Consider the following 7,855-nt stretch of genomic DNA (forward strand, 5'->3'; position numbering starts at 1 on the left):
TCATAAAAATAAAATATCATCATTGGTCATGGTGTCATTTAGGGGCCAAATAGATTGCAACTCAGCCATGATTACCTTCTAACAGCTGATTTCAACAGTGTCCATTTTGATTAAAGTGATATCCATTCTAATTTCCAGAAGCCCAGGCCATGATTAACATAAGAATGGCCATACTGGGTCAGACCAACAGTCCATCTAGCCCAATATCCTGTCTGCTGACAGTGGTCAATACCAGATATCTCAGAGGGAGGGAACACAACAGGTAATCCTCACATGATCCCTCCCCTGTCACTCATTTCCAGACAAACAGAGGCTAGGGACTCCCTTCCTACCCATCCTGGCTAATAGCCATTCATGAACCTAACCTCCATGAATTTATCTAGCTCTTTTTTGAACCCTGTTAAAGTCCTAGACTTCACTACAACCTCTGGGAAGGAGTTCCGCAGGTTGACTGTGTGCTGTGTAAAGAAGTGCTTTCTTTTGTTTGTTTTAAACTTGCCACCTATTAATTTCATTTGGTGACCCCTAGTTCTTATGTTATGGGAACAAGTAAATAACTTTTTCTTATACACTTTTTCTACACCAGACATAATTTTTTAGACCTCTATCATATCCTCCTTTAGTCTCCTCTTTTCTAAGCTGAAAAGTCCAAGTCTTTTTAATCTCTCTTCATATATGACCCATTCTAAAACGCTAATAATTTTTGTTGCCCTTTTCTGAACCTTTTCCAATGTCTTTTTGATATGAGGCGATCACATTTGTATGCAGTATTCAAGATGTGCGTGTACCATGGATTTATACAGAGGAAATAAAATATTCTCAGCATCATTCACTCTCATTTTTTTTAATGATTCCTAACGTTCTGTTTGCTTTTTTCATTGCTGCTGCACACTGAGTGAATGTTTTTAGAAAACTATCCACAATGACTCCAACATCTTTCAAGTAGTTGTAGCTAAATTAATCCCCATTATTCTGTGTATATAGTTGGGATTATTTGTTTCAATGTGCATTACTTTACATTTATCAACATTAAATTTCATTTGCCATTTTGTTGCCCAATCACTTAGTTTGGTGAGATCTTTTTGAAGCTCTTCACAGTCTACTTTGGCCTGACCTATCTTGAGCAGTTTAGTATCATCTGCAAATTTTGCCACCTCATTGTTTCCCTCTTTCTCTAGATTATTTGTAAATCAGTTGAATAGGATTGGTCCCAGTACAGACCCTTGCGTTACCTCGCTCCAGTCTGAAAATTTACCATTTATTCCTACCATTTGTTTCCTGTCTTTTAACCACTTATCAGTCCATGAAAAGACCTTCCCTCTTATCTCGTGACAACTTACTTTACTTAAGAGGCTTTGGTGAGGGACCTTGTCAAAGGCTTTCTGGAAATCTAAGTACACTATACCTACTGGATCGCCCTTGTATACATGTTTGTTGACCACCTCAAAGAACTCTAGCAGATTTGTAAGGCATGATTTCCCTTTACAGAATCCATGTTGACTTCCCCCAACAAATTATGTTCATCTATGTGTCTGACAATTGTATTCTTTACTGAAGTTTCAACTCATTTGAGTGCCTGAATTTGAGGAAGTATGTGTGAATGCATCCCTTGATTTAAATGGCTGCTATGCTGTTTAGCACTAAGAAGGTCAAGGCCTACTGTCATAATCCAAGTAGACATGAGTCCATTTGTAATTTCATTTCCTAACTTTGCACCTTTACAGTAGTGACTTTGTGCTCTTGAATCACTCCCCTCTCTTTAAGCCTCTTACCTACTTGCGTATTATCTTTTATTTAGTACAGGTTCTCTTCTATGCTTTAAATGAATCACAGAATCCTGGTATCACAGAAACATACAAATGTACTTTGCTAAAACAGGTGATTGAAAGACTGACATGCTTAATGTGGTGTCTGTTAAACATATACCTTCTTCACTGAAACTTAACTGGAATAGAACTGATAAAGGAGCATGTCTTTCCTTTAGCCCTGTCTAAGTAAGTTTCATCTTTGCCAGTGTTCATGATCCATCAGGGACAGCTAGGTATAAATCAAGTCAATAGGCTATACCAGTTTGCACCAAATGAGGAGTGGCTCAGTGCATCACCACCGTCTGTGTTGTGCTAAGCAAATACTTTAAATACACCCACACAGGGGAACCGCAAGGTAGGTGTGTTTGCAAGGCAAGGATGTAAAACAAACATGACTGTTAAGGCCCCTTTTCAATAAAAGCATTACTAAAATCTTAAGAGGAGATTTAATGTTAAGCCTGTCTGTAGCTGTTTCTTACGTCCTTGCCTCAGACCTTCCTCACCAAACACTGGTTCCTTACTAGTCACGCAATGCGTTCCAGCTGACTGGGCTAGTGCCTCGTTTCTAAAAAGGCTGGATTTATGACTGCCTTTCAGCATGCAATGTCTTTGGCTTTGATTAGCTCCATGTCTGTAGGCCAGTTAGAAGGGGTTCAAAGGAATGTTATGTTTATGTACGTTGAGGGGTTAAAATGACCACATTCTTTATGTTACTAAACACTTCATTGGCCCTGGAATGCATGGAAGGGGAGGGAGGGGGAATTTGTGATTGCAAACCAGCTGTCTTATCTTAAATTCTATTCATTTAAAAAAGGCATTGCACAGGTGATGGAATTGTTGAATGAGCGAGTGGCTCCATACACCTCAGGGACTTTGCTCAGGCTAAACGACTGGAAATCAAATGAGGAGCGTTAAGCTATTCCGAGCTTTGTTCTCACAGTGTTGGGTTACAGGTAACATTAGCTCCGGGTAGCCACAGCACTCAGGAATGGGGCCCCTGACACTATGAGAGCTGGAAACTGTTATGTATAAAACCAAAAGATGGTGCTCTTACAACATTGGAAGTGGTGGGGAGAGAACAATTCCAACATCCACTATATTCTACAGTGTCGGGTGTCAGCAGATATTTTAATCCTGTCGTTCTTCCATAGCTGTTCCCTTCCCCTCAGCCCCCGCCAAGTGTTTCTCATGCTTGTGGGAAAAGGTAACATAAGTGATATCTGGGGTTGATGGCAGAGTTCAGCAAAGCAATGCAAGTCCTGCCACTCTGGGTACGTCTACACAGCAGGGCTAAACTTGGAATAAGATACACAACTTAAGCTATTCAAATTGCCTAGCTTAAGTCGAAATAGCTTATTTCGAATTTGGGCAGGTCTGCACAGCACTTATTTCAAAATACAGCACTCTTCCTCTGACTTTCCTTACTCCTCATACAATGAGGCTTACAGAAGTTGGAGTAAGAAGCCCTTTATTTCTAATTTATTTTGAAACAACAGGCTTGCTATGTAGATTCACAATATGTTATTTCAGAATAACCTTTGTTATAATAAATAATAATATAATAATAATATAATAATAAAGTGCTACATTGTCCTGCATTTAGAATAACCTTTGTTATTCCGAAATAATGCTGCTGTGTAGACATGCTGTATCGGTGCTGAAACTAGGAGCTCTGGGAATGCTGCCCTACACCCTGACTTGAAGCAGTTTCCATCATATACAGGTTTTACAGTTTGGTTCAATGGCTCTCAGCACCCCACTATATAAATTGTCACAGCACCTCTACCTGCCCCCTCAGGGTGGGGCCACAAGTTCCAGAAACCAAACAATTTGCAAGTGTGGGGGGGCCTCTGTAATAGGGCCAGGGAGAGGGAGAATAAAGGGCAGGAATGAATAGTAAGTTTTCAGAGTGGAGAGAGGTAACTGGTGGGGTCCCCCAATGGTCTGTCTTGGGACCAATCCTATTCAACTTATTTATAAATGATCTGGAGAAAGGGGGTAAACAGCGAGTTGGCAAAATTTGCAGATGATACTGAACTGCTCAAGATAGTTCAGACCAAAGCAGATTGTGACGGGCTTCAAAAAGATCTCACCAAACTAAGTGATTGGGAAACAAAATGGCAAATGAAATTTAATGTTGATAAATATAAAGTAATGCATATTGAAACAAATAATCTCAACTATATACACAGAATAATGGGGATTAATTTAGCTACAATTACTTGAAAGAGATCTTGGAGTCATTGTGGATAGTTCTCTGAAAACATCCACTCAATGGGCAGCATCAGTCAAAAAAAACAAAAACAAATAATGTTAGGAATCCTTAAAAAAGGGATAGCAAATGAGACTGAGAATAGTTTATTGCCGCTATATAAACCCATGGTGTACACACATCTTGAATACTGTGTACAGATGTGATTGCCTCATATCAAAAAGATATTTTGGCATTGGAAAATGTTTAGAAAAGGGCAACAAAAATTATTAGGGTTTTGGAATGGGTCCTATGTGAAGAGAGAATAAAAAGACTTGGACTTTTCAGTTTAGAAAAGGAGACTAAAGGGGGATATGATAGAGATCTATAAAATCAAGACTGGTGTGGAAAAAGTGAATAAGGAAAAGTTATTTACTTGTTCCCATAACATAAGAACTAGGGGTCATCAAATGAAATGAATAGGTAGCAGGTTTAAAACAAACAAAAGGGAGTATTTCTTGACACGGCACACAGTCAACCTGTGGAATTCCTTGCCAGAGGAGGCTGTGAAGATCAGGGCTTTAACAGGGTTCAAAAAAGAGCTAGATGAATTCATGGAGGTCAGGCCCATCAATGGCTATTAGTCAGGATGGGTAGAAATCGTGTCCCTAGCCTCTGTTTATTAGAGGTTGGTAATGTATGACAGAAGAGGGATCACTTGATGATTACCTGTTCTGTTCATTCCCTCTGGGGTATCTGGCATTGGCCACTGTCAGAAGACAGGATACTGGGCTAGATGGATCTTTGGTCTGACCCAATATGGCTATTCTTATTAGTAAATCAAGATTTGCTGTTTCTCTAAAAGCTAGGCTCCAGGAAGTTTTGTGAGGTAGTCGTATGGTCTGTTACATAGGAGGTCAGGCTAGGTCAGGGGTAGGGAACCTTTTTTGTGCTGAGGGCCACTGATCCACAAACAAATCAGTCGGGGGTCATACACAAGTGAGAAGCAAAAAATAAACAAAAAACCCCTCTGATTGATGTAGCCCCACCCCAAGAGGATACAGACACTCCCCCACATTCCCCTTGCACACCAGAGCCTAGGGGGGCCCAGCCTAGCAGATTTTGTGTGCTTTCAGCCCTGCAGTGAGGTAGCAGGGGGGCTGGAGTGTCAGTGTGGGCTCCCCCATGCAAGGGGGCCCCTGAGCTTTGGGGGCTGCATCCAGGCAAACAGGGATCTGCATCCAGGCAAGCAGGTTCCACATCCATCCCCCGAGCCTGAGGTTCCCCACCCCTGGGCTTGTTGATCACAATGGCCATTTCTGGCCTGAGAATGTGTAAATCTGTAGAGTGAACAGTTTGGAACAAGGCTCCGAAAAAACATTCCACATGCTTGTTGCAGCTCTCAGTATTACCAAATTCTGTATTTGCCAAAGGAATTGGCTATGTTACTTAAGAACTGGTTCAGAAGAGTGAAATATCACCCTTGATAAACTGCAGAAGAGTCAGTCACGCAAGGCACAGTAAAACTTTAAAGACATGAACACCAGAGTTACAGACTCGGTCAATCGGATACCAAGTGAAACCAGAAGTAACCAATCAGTCAGCAGTAGAGACCCTTCCTTGCTTGGGGGTTGCTTTAACTTCTCCACCTCATTTGACAATCCAGTTTGGATAGTAAGACACCTGTAGCTTTCTCAGGTAAAAGAGTTCCTCTTCTTTTTTCTCTTTCCCCATTTAGATATATGCATCCTCTTCAGATCTCTGGTGACATTCCAAATGTGCAAGCACAATTCTGTGGGCCAGAAGACGTGTTGGTGAGCATGGGAACCACCAGGACTGGGAGAAGGATGTGTGTACATCACTGTTTACATGACTCTTCACAAATAACATAGCTAATCTCAAAAGAGGGCTGTGTTGCTTACTGTAGGGTTACGTTTTCAGTTTACAGGGGTAGTAATTGTACAGTGCAGTTGGTGCAGAAGTGGCTGCATTTAATTTGGTGTAACATTTCCCAGGGATGCCCAAGTCTGTGAGGAGCCTCACTCTCGCCTGCCCATAATGTGAGGGAACCTTATCTGTGCCTGCAAGCGTCAGCTCCTTGACTCCCTCAACCAGGAGCAACACAAACCCTCCCCTGTGAGCCCACACAGGCTCTGCTGTACTTCTACAGGTTAGTGATTGACCTCCAGGCCCTCAAAGCATCCCCTGGAGTGTTCAGCCCCTACTTGACAGTCACAGAGAAACTGCTCTCAAAGCTACAGTCTACCCTGGCATAACAGTTACATCTCAGATCACCACTCTGCTTGACACGCAGCACTTAGCTATGTTTATCGTGAAAATAAGCAAAAGTTATTTTAACAAAGAGATCAGATTCAAGGAATAGCAAGTACGGTAAAAGTATTGGAAACAAATGGTTCCCTGTAAAGTAAATTCATGACATGCATTCTACAGCCTAGACTTAACTAACAATTTCCTGTCTAAGGAAGTTTAGTTCATCAAAGTCTTAGCAAAACAATGAGGAGTCCTGTGGAATCTTACAGACCAACAGATTTATTTGGGCATAAACTTTCGTGGGTAAAAACCACTTTGTATGATGCTTATGCCCAAATAAATCTTTGAGTATTTAAGGTGCCATTGGGCTCCTTTTTGTTTTTGCAGATACAAACTAACACGGTGACCCCTCTGAGTCTTTTCATCATGCAAAGTCTTAGTGGCATTTTCTAGCCAGCCTGGCTGTGACCTTCCTTTCATAAGACTGGCAGTTGGTTTCCTTGCACCTCAAGTTATACTTTAACAATTCCTTGTCTTTACTTGTAAACAGGATCCCTCCCCATCCCCTACTCATTTTTCTTCTATGCTCCTTTCTTGTGTATTTCACAATCTTTTGATTAGCATTCGGCTTAGACTAAGCAAGCTTCCATTGTGAAGTGGACAAAACACATGGGACCATCTTGAGAGAGAGAGAGAAGCATCTTCTTCCAGCCTGATGGAGCATGTTGATCACCTTCCGGTGACTGGCCTTGCTTTACAGACCAGAAGAACACAAGGTCTGTACAGAAACATAACTTCTTAAATATTATACACACTTATATTTTGCTAAAATTAAGATAATCAGTAGATTATTGGGTCTCAGTAGAGACTTTACATGCCACTCTTCAGTGAATTATTGTGAATGTACTGGATCCAGGGGTTCCTATAAGCCCTTGTGCATGTCTTGTGCTGTCTGCCAGTTGGCACCAATGGGTCCCCGTGTCACATTTATGGTTGACGTGATCCTTGTACTCTTAAGATACAGATTCACCCCTGAAATACTCCAGTTTTATGCCCGTATGATTCCAATAAATTCATGTCATTGTACTAATGTGAACGCCGACTATCACAGCATGACTATCCTACCAGGGCCAGCTCACAACATTTTGGCACCTGAGGCAGGGAACTCAAATGATGCCCCCTTGCCCTCTCGCTTGGGCCAAAATTTTGAAAGGTCTCAATTCTCTGGGTCCTAGTGGTGCCTTCCCCCCCCCCCCCCCCCCCCCACAGTCTGGCACTTGAGACGGCCACCTCAGTTCGTCTCGTGGTAAGGCCAGCCCTGTATCCTACAGCCCTGTATCCTTACGTGGTAAGGTCTGTGTTGGAGAGTACAACATAAATGTAAAATACTAAGATATTTCTGTATATTTGCCATAGAAAAACTTCATGGCTACTGGACTGAGGTTAAGAAGGAGCCAGTTTCTGGTCATAGCTCCACTTGTGTCTAATTAGATTGCTAGCATGGTCTGTCTCTATATTTGTACTGTTTCTAACACAAAAAATAGGTAATTCTTCCTGATTGGGTGTTACTATATTCTAATAATCA

General features: G+C 41.6%; 1 long non-coding RNA gene across 1 annotated transcript in view; it reads left to right on the forward strand.

Annotated features, from left to right (window-relative positions):
• LOC112544711 (uncharacterized) overlaps window positions 1–7,047 on the forward strand; it is a 34,597-nt gene extending 27,550 nt beyond the window's left edge. Inside the window, exon 2 of the long non-coding RNA XR_012904968.1 lies at window positions 5,738–7,047. This is a non-coding gene — a long non-coding RNA (uncharacterized LOC112544711). The remainder of the gene's footprint in view (window positions 1–5,737) is intronic.
• The last annotated feature ends 808 nt before the right edge of the window (window positions 7,048–7,855 follow it).

This window comes from Pelodiscus sinensis, chromosome 6 (genome assembly GCF_049634645.1).
Source record: "Pelodiscus sinensis isolate JC-2024 chromosome 6, ASM4963464v1, whole genome shotgun sequence".
In the NCBI taxonomy this organism is placed as follows: domain Eukaryota; kingdom Metazoa; phylum Chordata; order Testudines; family Trionychidae; genus Pelodiscus; species Pelodiscus sinensis.